This window comes from Boleophthalmus pectinirostris, unplaced genomic scaffold (genome assembly GCF_026225935.1).
Source record: "Boleophthalmus pectinirostris isolate CB_2022bp ecotype Guang Dong unplaced genomic scaffold, ASM2622593v1 HiC_scaffold_10, whole genome shotgun sequence".
In the NCBI taxonomy this organism is placed as follows: Eukaryota; Metazoa; Chordata; class Actinopteri; order Gobiiformes; family Gobiidae; genus Boleophthalmus; species Boleophthalmus pectinirostris.
In genome coordinates, this window is record NW_026570971.1 from 28,602,270 (window position 1) to 28,615,122 (window position 12,853).

The following is a 12,853-nucleotide window of genomic DNA, read 5'->3' on the forward strand; positions in this document are numbered from 1 at the left end:
TGCCTAAATGATGATTATTGTTTGGTCTTCTCTTATTTTATGTGTATCGACTGTTATGGGAAAAAACTGCAGTGTATCGGCAGTAACCTCTATCTGAACTATTTAATGTCAACAAAAATTTATTTATTTATTTATTTGAGACAGGGACAGTGCACAATTTTTGCATTTTACCTAAATGTCGTTTTTATGTTTAGGTAAACCACAAAAAACAATTTAGCTTTGTAACAAACCTTTGACGAAGTGGTCACTGCAGACACGAGCATTAGCGAATTCTGCTCCTCCCGACTGCAAACAGGTTTGTAATCCACTTTTTACGGCGTTGTTCTGTCAGCTTTTCCCATTTCTGACCTTTGTGGACGACTATATTCGGTACTCTAAAAAAATCGCTTTTCCTTCTCTTGGTTAGAACGATTGGCACAGCCGTAAACTACACAACACATCGGCATTTTCCTCCAGTCAGTTCACTTCCTGCCCTCCATCTGATTTTGATTGCTGACAAACGTAGCCCTGTGACGTCACGTGAAACCCAACTATTGTCAAAGCCTGATCCCGTCAGATCTCAGAAGCTATAAGCAGGGCCGGGCCTGGTTAGTACTTGGATGGGAGACCACCGGGAAAATCAGGTGCCACAGGGGGGCGCCAGTCACAAAAACTGTTGTGTCCTTAGGCAAGGCACTTCACCCACATTGCCAAGTATGAAAGTGGTGTGTGCGTGAGTGATGGTGGTGGTTGAAGGGCAGATGGTGCATGAATAATGCTCTGTAAAGCGTCTTTGTGACATGTGTCTGTGAAAAGCGCTAGATAAATAAAAACTTACTTACTTAGGTGGAAGATAGCATTTTGAGCTTTGGAGATGTAGACAGACTAATACAGTGGTCCCTCGTTTATCACGGGGTCACGTTCTAACAATAACCCACGAAAGGTGAAATCCGTGAAGTAGTCATCTTTATATTTTACAATTATTATATCTGTTTTAAGGCTGTAAAACCCCTCAGCACACACTTTATACACTTTTCTCAGACATGACAGTTACAACCCTTTTTGCATCCTTCTTAAAACTTATTGCTGCTGACCTTTTGTTATTTTCCTCCTTCTTTATGTAACGGACTGAAGATTCATTTATTCCGTAATGGAATCCTACAGTGCAGAGTCCTGCACGGGTCCATTTTTGGAGATCCACACCCACGCAGTGCAACACTGCACTCGCCCATTAACCAGAGATTATATCAAACTTTTGCGCTGCCTATGCCACGGACTGAACCAAGACTAAACCAGGACTAACCCAGAACTAACCTAGGACTGATTTCAGGACTGAAGAGGAGGACTAAACCAGGACTGAACTAGGACTAAATCAGGACTAAACCAGAACTGAAACAGGACTCACTGTGACTGCAGGACAAAGGACCGACTGAGAGCTGTGCACCTCACGGAGGTAAACGCGACAATTGCCTGATTGCGCTTTGCGGACACCCTGCTCGGGGTTCTCTCTCTTAAATCCAAGATTAGTCCTGTCTTAGACCTGGTTTAGTCCTGACCCAATCCCAAAATCTGTGAAACAGCAAGACCGTGAAAAGTGAATGGCGATATAGTGAGGGACAACTGTAATGTAGGATTACACAAACATGTGAATGAAAGAAAACACAACTCCAGGTCTGTTTTTGAGGAGGTAACAGCACTATAACATGACTTAAAGGTGCTTTGTGCAACTTTTCTTGGGGAGGGTACACCGCATGCAAGTCTCCGTGTGGATGCACTTAACTGTTCAACCTGAAATGTTTCACAGTAAAGCATTAAGCGTATCTATCTCCATGGAGGCAAGAAGGCCAAGGTACAGATCGGTTCTGTGGAGAGGCAGGCTCAAGAATGCATGTTCTTACAGGTATTTCTAAGCCATAAAATCACCTCTAATGAAACAAAGGCTGAATAGACTTTTAATGCCATACTGTGGAACATACCAAGCAAAGCAATAACATCTCCCTAATGCGGGGGTCCCCAATCTGTTGCTCGGGAGCTCCTGATCGCTCTCCACCCCATTCCAAGTAGATCACCAAGGGATTTCTGAATTTTATGCTGAATAAGTAAAATTTGATTAATTATCGTTGTAAATCTACCATATTAATGCCCAGTTTTGTGCAATAATAAATTAATAATGGTTTATATTTTATCTATCTAACTGTCCCTAATCTAATCTAAGGCTGTGGCTTTTTAACTACATTTCTTGCATCTGTTAAAATAAGAAGCTCTTTGGCATTTTTGTTTTGTAAAAGTAGCTCACCAGAGGAAAAAGGTTGGAGACTCTGTCCCTAATGAATGAAAACGCAGTATACCCTCCACCACAAAAGTTACACAATGCACTTTAAAACTCAGAAAAGTACATTTCGCTTAATACAGCACCTTTGCATGTTACTTTGGACTTAATGACAAGTTACATCATTGACTGAACTTTGCTGGTGATGTACTCAACTGCTCACTCTGAAGCTCTGTTACTCAAATTAGACTTTGACCGTTGTTTTAACGCAATCACACCATAAAAATCTGACTTAGGTGAAGCTACCGTCAAACAAACAAGTCTCTTGCACATAAAAGTCACAAGTGGGTCAGCATTAGGCAAGAGATTTTCAATTTGTCACTTCCACATAAATGAAGTCAGTCAGTACTATCAAGATGTTCACACTTGTATTGATCACAGGCTCCTATAAAATGTGCTGTTATCTTTATGTTTTATGTGTTTTTTTATTTTATTTTATTTTATTTTTTGACGATCCATGGTAACACAATGGACACACTAACAAACACAACCATTCCTCCATAGACATCTGTTCTGCACCAACACGGTTTCTCAAAATTACAGTGGATGAATCAATTTTGTTACTTAAGTAAAAGTACAGATACAGGAGCAAAAGTTTACTCCGGTAAAAGTAAAAGTATGACATAAAAAACTATACGACTTAAGTAAAACTATTGATGTATCTGTTTAACATGTACTTTAAGAGTACAGAGTTAAAATTAAAGCATAAAATGTAGTGATTTTGTTAAGGAATCTGTTTTTGTGTTTTTGTGTATTTGGTTTGCTCAAAGTTGGACTCTTAACTCAAATTAAATGTGCTCAAAATAAGTCTCAGCTTCTTTTCAAAACGTAAAGAAAAGTACTTTTACTTTTCAGTACAGATCTAAAATGTAGTGGAGTAGAAAGTACAGATACCTGCTCTCAAATGTGGTGTAGTATCCACTGTAAAACGTACTTAAGTTATGTATTCAGTTACTTCTCAACACTGTGTTAAAGGTTCTATAAGGTTTGCAGTACATAATTGTTATTTTATACAGTCGTACTTTAAAATAGGGTCAGGACTTACTATGTACTTATTATGGCAGTTAGAAGATACTAGGCTGATATTACAGTAGTAGTTACAGTGGTACTTAAAGGTGCACTGCGTAACATTTCTAGTGGAGGGTCTGCCGCGTGCTTGTCTCCATGGAGATGTTATTACTTTGTCTAGTAATGAATAAATGCTAGATGTATATGTTTAAAGTCATAACATGGAATAGCATCACCATGGAGACAAGCAAGTGGCAGACCCTCCACCAGAAAGTTGCACAGTGCACCTTTAAATTTGTTCTTGCAGTAGTACATAGTAGGGATGGGCATTTATTTAAATTTTCACATATATTCTTTGGTATTGGTCTCTGAAGAGGCACAAAGGTATGTTATTGATTTAAATATTTCTTTTGAATAACTTTGTGTCTCTAGCTGTTATCATTGTCGATTGATGTTGTCAAGATTAATGTAAATAATAATCAAACTTGCATTGAGTTTTGTGTATGCGTATTTACACTAGGGATGGGCATTCGATTAAATTTTCTTAATCGATCGCCGGGAGAATTACCGATTGATTTCTGATTAATCATTAAGTTTTTTATATTAAAATGATCATCATTATTATTACTATCACTAATCTGCATAAATAAACTCAACTTTACAACATATAAAACATAAGCACTATAGAGCCACATCAGCCTGTTTGACATTATAATGGGTTTAATGCAGCTTTGACACATTTGTTTACATTTTACAGAAACAAAAGTTAAAACCACATTACCCATTTGCATAAACTATAAGCACTGAAAAAAACCAACAACTGCTCTTTCCTTGTGTGTTGATGCCTCAGCTTCTGTCGGACTAAAGGACACAACTCAGTGGAATATGAGTGTTCTCTCTGTGACAGAGGGATGTTGTGATGATGCTGTTCTGTGTGTGTGTCGCATTGGTAATTGTTTATGTTTTCAGAGATCAGACGTGTGCAGGTTGAGCACAGCTCTTTATTTAACATTTCACCTTTTCACTCACTTTATTTATGTTGGTCACTTTATTTATTTTGGCTACTGTTGTGATGAAAAGACTGAAAAGCGTTTGTCTTTTGGACACATGTGCACTCGACTTTATGTTGCAGTAATACTATACGGGATACTGTGTATACATGCACCATGATGAAACCCGGACACTGATGTGCATGTAAACACATTCATTGAGAGGTACAGTGATCTCCAAAGAGCCAGAGCCCAAACGTGGGACTGTGAGGCCACAAGTCTAGTGTTTGTGCTGTCAGACACAGCCTCGTCTCCTTACGCTACACTACGCACAGCAACCTACATTCAGTCGATGACATTCTTAACAATCAATTATGGATTAGTCGACTAATCATGTCCATCCCTACTACATGGGCTGGTAATTATACTGGTACTTACTGGTATTTTGGCTGGTGGTTGTAGTGATACTTACTGGTACTTTGCAGGAATGTGACAGTAAAAAATAATATTGTTTATCGTGATGAAAATGGTAGACAACAATCGTTCGTGGGACATTTTATCTAAGGTGAGAATTGCCAACAAAGATAATCTCCACAAAATCACCAGAATGTGCTGAAGAATATACTTCACCTTGATGCTTTCTTCTAGGTCATTGCTGTTTTCACTTTCACTACCAAAGTACAACATTATAACAGTTGTTTAAATATGGAGCCTATTCATAATATTCAAATCAGCTTTATTCATGTCCATAACCATTTAGAAATGCCAGCAACTTTCATAATTATCGTGATATAATCGTTTATCGCGATTATCTTGGCGAAATTTCTATATCATGCAGAGTAATATGTTGATACTTACTTTTTTGTGATACTTCCTTGTTTTATGATAACATTTTAGAGGATGCCAAGCCAGTATTCCAAGGCAGCAGGTTGCACTTAATACTTACGCCAAAACTAAAATGCAACTTCCAGCTCTGAGACAAAACAAAATACACATAATGAGATATGGTCCAAATCATACTCAGGTCATTATAACCACTTTCTGAACACGATATTTACAGACATTGTTTTGTGATACATTTCCAAGTGGCTTTTTAATACACGCTAAATCGTCTCTTAACCTGTTTTTCTCGTACTTGGAAGATTAAAGCAGGACAGACGAGTATTTGGAGAGACTGTGAGGCTAAATAGACTTCAAAGGATCCTATAATGAGTGTAAAAGTTCTTCTGCCTTCAGACATGTTTGAAAGTACTTGATCTTCTCAGAATTCAGAATCGCAGGCTGAGATGCGCTAAAGGATTACTGATTAGGAGCTGATAGAAAACCTCAAAGATAAACAGATATATCTTTTTTTACTACAGGAAAAATACGGGAACTGTGCGACTAACAGCTCATCAGTGTTCAAATTATTCTTTTACGATAGCTATTCATTTTTAAAGCTGTACGATGCCACTTTTCCGTTTCCATGGACACGTTTTTGCCCACTGTATGGCTTTGAACATATCTATACTGCATTTATTCAATTACAGAGTTTTTATTGCTGAAAATCTATCTTGCATTTGTAATTACAGTGGGTCTCCTCTCCGCAGATCTTACTTGTAACTTGGCCTGGTGGTGTCGCCTGCTTGTCTCCATGGAGAAATGTGTTTAATGACATACTGTGGAACATGCAAGGCAATATCAGAGCATCTCCATGGACGTAAGCAGGCGCTGTTCCCTCCGCCAGGAAAGGTACGTAGTAAATCTTTATGTACAAATGTTTACAACAGACACAATCAGAAGTATGGCAATTTTTAGTGGCTCTTTTAGACTACGTTCAGACTGCAGCGTCAAGTGACCCAAATCAGATTTTTTGGCCCCTATGTGACCTGTATCTGATCTTTTAATGACAGTCTGAACAACACAGATCAGATTTTTTTCAAATGCGACCCAGGCCACTTCGATATGTGCTCCTCAAACCGATATATAGTTGATCTTTTGACATGCGACTTCTGTCTGAACGGTCAAAGCGCATTCATCCAACCTACATGTTATCAACAAGCCACAAACGTCACTATTCTGCGCTGAAGTAGGTGGAAATTGTTAATGAACTCTGTGTCACTGAAGTGAAGCACATCACCACTCACCACTCTTGGCTACGTCTCCGCATCCACATGTTCCTTTCAACGGACGTCGCTGCCGCTGCCCCACAAAACACCACGGCCAAAAACCTCGTCCTTCTCCTTCTCAATCTCCTCCTTAAAACAAGTAAGTTGTTCATGTTCTGGCTCCAGTACAAGAGGAACTTTAAAATCACCAGGTGCTCAATGCTCGCGTCCATGTTTGGACAAGTTCTGTAAACACAGAGCACGCTCGCTGCAGTTGATATCATGTCCGTGTGCACATGCGGGACACTTTTGGGCCATTTAATGTTCACACTGTAGTTCACATACAAGTCGCATTTAATTGGAAATGTGAACGACCTCGCAAAAACATCGGATTTCACAAAAAAATCAGAACTGAGCATTAAGTCCTGCAGCCTGTACGTAGCCTTAGTTGTTTTAGCCATGTTATAATGTTGTTACTGCCTACATTTCCAAAGCTCAAAATGCTCTCTGTTCCACCTTGCGATGTCATGAAGCTGTAGTTTTGAAGTCATCAGCTACCGTGAATCTTTCATTCAATAAAGATTGGCACTTCCAAAGCTGAAATGATCCAAATGATTCTAGTGGAGTTTAAAAACAGTGGAGAACTTCTTGTTTTACCATTTGACATCACAAGGTGGAACAAGGATCGTCTTCAGTTTGAGAGAACTCAACCTAAATATGCAGGGTTTCTGTGTTAAACATGTGTGAATGAAACAAAACACAACTCCGGGTCTGTTTGAGATGAGGAAACAACATTATAACATAGATCAGAAAATAGCGTAATATGGGCCCTTTTAAACAAGAAGCAAGCTACACAGTGAATTAATTTTTGTTTTTTGTTTTTTTCTCCTCTTTGCAAGAATGACAGAATTTAAATTGAAATTGCGCTGTGATTTTTTACAATGTTTTAAACACAGGAACACGACAACTGAAATGAGTATTATGTTTGACTGTTTTGTGTGAGAAAATGTACAGCTCAAGCCCAATTTATGGTCATGCGTCAAATCGTCTGCATCGCCTTGAACTCCCTCCGCAGAGCATTTGTGTCGACCGACGTGCGCCTCTGAAATTTTCTAACTACACCTTGAAACTACGCAGAGAGCAAGGGGAAGCGACGCAGACAGTAAGGGCTGTGATTGGTCCTCTCTACATCCGCTCTACATACATTTCCTGTACTCCGCTTTGCCACTTCATTTTGTATACACGAACGCAATCCTAGTCTCCTCGCGTTGTGGAGGTGAATTACTTTGCGGCGCATAGACCTCGACGCAGATCCATACATCAAAAACGACGGCGACGAGGCGACGGCGGCAGTGTGCGTTGAGTCTAATCACAGCTATAGTAAGTTGTGTTTTGCTTCATTCACACATGTTTAAAACACAAACCCTTCATATTTAGTTGTTCCCTCAAGCAGAACACAGTCCACCTTGCGATGTCATATGCTCATCTCTACTGAGCAAAAAGTAAAACGTAGCTGTTCATTTAAAAACTACCGCTTCATGACATCACAAGGTGGAACAGAGCATTTTGAGCTTTGGAGTTGTAGACAGACTAATAATAAAGTGTTACTCAAACATGTGTGAATGAAACAAAACACAACTCCAGGTCTGTTTTTGAGGAAGTAATAACATTAATAATACATACTCAAACTTTAGTTACAATATTTTGGCACTTTACTGATGCATATTGTTTTTTTTTTTGTGATTTAGTAAATGATTCAAATCTCCCTGAGCAGTTCATGGTGTAACAAACTGCAAAACAGCCCATATTATTAGAAAACACTTGAGTCAACACTTAGTCATCTCAGATCATCAGTGTCAAAAATTCATGCACGGATAACCAGTCATTGAAGTCTACAAGCTGTTGGTTTCACACTTTTATTTACGTATATATTTTTCCTCTTGAAGCTCAGCCTGTTATTAATCAACCGGATCAACTGAACAAGCTCCGCTCCAACAATCAGCTTTCTCCTGCTTGAATGACTCTGAATGGGGCACATTTTGCTTACACCACCTTTCCAGTAAATAACTTTTTTAATTACGTTTGGCAAAGCGATGTAATGTCAAGAAGTGTTTTCTAAAAGTAAAAGTAAAAAATAAGGTAAAGAACACTACCAGTCAAAAGTTTAGACTCACTATCCCATTCTTTTTTTTTTTTTTAAACTGTATGTCTTTCTGAAATTGATATACATAAAGACAACATCAAATATATGAAGTAAGATATTATAACCAAATCTTCAAATTACCTTCGTTTTGCTTTGTTGAAAAATATTTTGTTGAGTTATTTTACTTTTTTATCACTACAGTAAATAATTCCATATATTTTACTTCTTATATTCATTGTCTTCTGTATGTATCTAAAATGTAGAAATTAGTAAGAAACAAAGAAGATATTGTATTGTCCAATAATCAGGGAGTGCACTGTTTGCATATTAGTTATTGTTAGCTTTACAGCCACTGCAAAACTCAAAACTCAAAAAAAAAAAATTACTTTGGACCACTATAACCTTTTTATTTTTTTTCCTTCACATTTTTAAAACAGTAAAAATCAGGTACATCATTATTATCATCATTATTATAGGCGAGTTTCAGCTGACGTCATTGTTATTAAAAGCCCGCGTTGCATGCTGGGAAATGTTTTGGTCGGAGGCAAGAAACAGGATAGCGTCAAACACAGTGCGTAACCTCGCGTATTTCTCCTCGATAATGGTAAATTCCTGCTGCATTATCGGACGCAAAAATAGAAGCACGGAAGAAGGAAAATGTCTTTTTCGTATTCTGAGTGAAAAGAACCGCTAACGGTGAATTAAACGGCTTTCAAACATCCGCAGAGCAAACGTAGAAGATCCTAGACAAAAACTTCAATGGGTTTTATTACAGTAGGTTGGTGAGCACAGAAATGTATTCCCCTATAGATTACAGATTACATACACCAAAATGTAGTTTGTAACGGAATCTATTAAATTACTTAAAGTGAGTAATGTAATCTGAATACTTTGGATTACTTGATTTGCTGTAGCGAAGCAAAGACAAGGAAATAGTAACATAAAATGTTTTGTCTGCTAAAAGAAAATAAAAAGCCCAGACTTTACTGAACCGTATTAAAAATATTATTGATAGAGAAGGAGACATGTCCACGCAGCATGATTTAGTCCTGTTAAATCCTGTTTTAGTCCTGGTTTAGTCCTGTTAAATCCTGGTTTAGTCCTGGTTTAGTCCTGTTAAATCCTGTTTTAGTCCTGGTTTAGTCCTGTTAAATCCTGGTTTAGTCCTGTTTTAGTCCTGGTTTAGTCCTGGTTTAGACCTGGTTTAGTCCTGTTTTTAGGCCTATTTTACACCTGGTTTAGATCTAGTTTAGACCTGGTTTTAGTCCTGGTTTAGACCTGGTTTAGGTCTAGTTTAGATCTAGTTTAGTCCTGGTTTAGACCTAATTTAGACCTGGTTTACATCTAGTTTAGACCTGGTTTAGATCTAGTTTAGACCTGGTTTTAGTCCTGGTTTAGACCTGTTTTAGACCTGGTTTAGACCTGGTTTAGGTCTAGTTTAGATCTAGTTTAGACCTGGTTTAGATCTAGTTTAGACCTGGTTTTAGTCCTGGTTTAGACCTGTTTTAGACCTGTTTAGAGGTCTAGTTTAGATCTAGTTTAGACCTGGTTTAAGTCCTGGTTTTAGTCCTGGTTTAGACCTGGTTTAGATCTAGTTTAGACCTGGTTTAGATCTAGTTTAGACCTGGTTTTAGTCCTGGTTTAGACCTGGTTTAGACCTGGTTTTAGACCTGGTTTAGGTTTAGTTTCTAGTTTAGACCTGGTTTAGATCTAGTTTAGACCTGGTTTTAGTCCTGGTTTTAGACCTGTTTTAGACCTGGTTTAGGTCTAGTTTAGATCTAGTTTAGACCTGTTTTAGTCCTGGTTTAGTCCTGGTTTAGACCTGATCTAGTTTAGACCTGGTTTAGATCTAGTTTAGACCTGGTTTTAGTCCTGGTTTAGACCTGTTTTAGACCTGGTTTAGACCTGGTTTAGGTCTAGTTTAGATCTAGTTTAGACCTGGTTAAGTCCTGGTTTTAGTCCTGGTTTAGACCTAATTTAGACCTGGTTTAGATCTAGTTTAGACCTGGTTTAGATCTAGTTTAGACCTGGTTTAGTTTCTGGCAATGAGTGGAATTATCGAAAAAAAAAAAAAAAAAAGGGGGGGGGGGGGGGGGGGGGTATAGCCCAAAATGTGAAAACAGGAAAACAGGAAAATACTGCTGTGTAATCCATTTATTTCAACAAAGAAACTGTAATCCAATTACCACTCACTGAAACAGTAACTGTAACTGAATACAATTACTCATAATTTGTACTCTGATTACGTAACTCCAGTATATGTAATCTGTTACTCCCCAACACTGAGTGTCGGGAACTACACCGGAAGTTGAAGTTGTCATCGCATGTTTCCAACCGTCTTCCTGGTTTGTGACGTCAGCGTGAACAGAGCCTCTGGTAAACCAAAGTAAACTCATACTTGTGGTAAACAGAGACTCTACGTTGAACCCGCTGAGCCTGTATTTCCTCATATTAGACCCATTGTGCTGAGTTAACCAGGCTTACCCACATCTCCACGGCGACATGTATAAACTCACCCTTTCACGTGGCCCAAATAATGAATAAAAATGACTAAAACAGGCATGGCACAGCGAAGCGTGATTCTCACCATCATTTTAACAATTACACCACGACGCCCCGCTGATTGGACTAATGGACCGTGAAGCGTTTCTGTATCTTTTTGACAAAGCTCTGCCTTCCTCCAGTAATTACCCCCATCAAATGACTTTTCCTACACCATTTTCTTAAGATTTTTTTTCTTCCCAGATCTTGAATGGTCCATTTTATCTCAAATGACCAGTGATAGTCCACAGTTTCCCCTCGACATGCTACATTAGCCCCAGCACTGACGGATATCCTCTAGCCCGATGTTCGTTAGCTCTTCGTTAATATGTTTTGCATCTGCTAATACCATTTTTCCTCTCTCTCCAGTGATCCTGCTGTAGATAAATTACCTCCAGGCTTTTTCCTCTCATTTCTTCATTGGTAATTCATATGGTCTCCTCATCGTCATAAGTCATGCTGTCGCCATAATTAGTTAACTGGGTTTAATCACACGCAAAATTGATCCCAGGATAAGTAATACTCCACACAGTCTCTACCCAACTGTGGTTTGAGTTCGCGCTCATTTGTATCTTTGTGGAGGTAATGATTTCCACCCATGAGTTTATAGCTGGAGGCATGGCTGTGTCATTTAGGTTCACAAGGACTTTTTCTAATATATTTACTGTAAATGCAGAACAGGACTAGAACCAGACCAAACCAGAAAAAAAAAAAAATAAATAAAAACTATAATCCAAGACTAAATCAAAGCCCCGTTTCCATGCACCCTGAAAAATACTGGGTTAAAATAACTGAACTTTTAACCCAAAGTTCAGAAGTTAAAAAGTCCAGTATAGACCGAGCCAACGGGTTGAGTTACATGATTTGACCCGACATGTTTGTTATATTTTCCACCCAACATTGGGTAATTTTAACGAGTGCTGTCAAGCGACTAAAAAAATTGAGAGTTTAATTAATTATGATCTGTAATTAATTAATCTAATTAATCTCTTTTTTAATCTTACCTAAAAATTGCTGAGAAAAGCCTTCAACTAGAGGTATTTTCATTTGAATTCATTATTATTATTATTTTCATACTGTCATTAACATTTTTATATAAGTATCATCATTATTATTACTATTACTAATCTGCATAAATAAACTCAACTTTACAACATATAAACCATCACCACTCTAGAGCCACATCAGCCCGTTTGACATTAGAATATAATGTGTTTAATGCAGATTTGCACAAGTCTCACAGAAACGACACTTAAAAGTGCATGGCTCATTTGCATAAACTAAGCGAAAAAAAAAAAAAAAAGCTCTTGTGCACTGATGCGGTTCAGCTTCTACTCAAGGACATGACTCAGTGGAATATAGATGTTCTCTCTGTGACAGAGGGATGTTGATGGTGAAGGTGAGTCTGTTCTGTGTTTGTGTCGCGATGTTTTCAGAGATCAGACGTGTGCAGGTTTATCGCAGATGCGGCGAGAACAGGAATGAAAATGAGGCTACAATTCTTTGCTGGAGCGAGTGGAGCAGGACTGCACAGTGCGGGACTGTGTCCTAACAACATTTAAAAACAGATTTTATAATAAATCAACTCACGTACAGAAACAGTAAAGTTAGAGATTAAAAATAAGATTAACGTGATTAAAAAACATAACGCGCTAAATATGACTGTAATTAATTAATCACAATTAACGCGATAAATTGACACCCCTAATTTTAACCTAACTATTGGGTTGAATATATTATATTTTATAAGATAAAATTCTGTTTATCTAATTTCAGT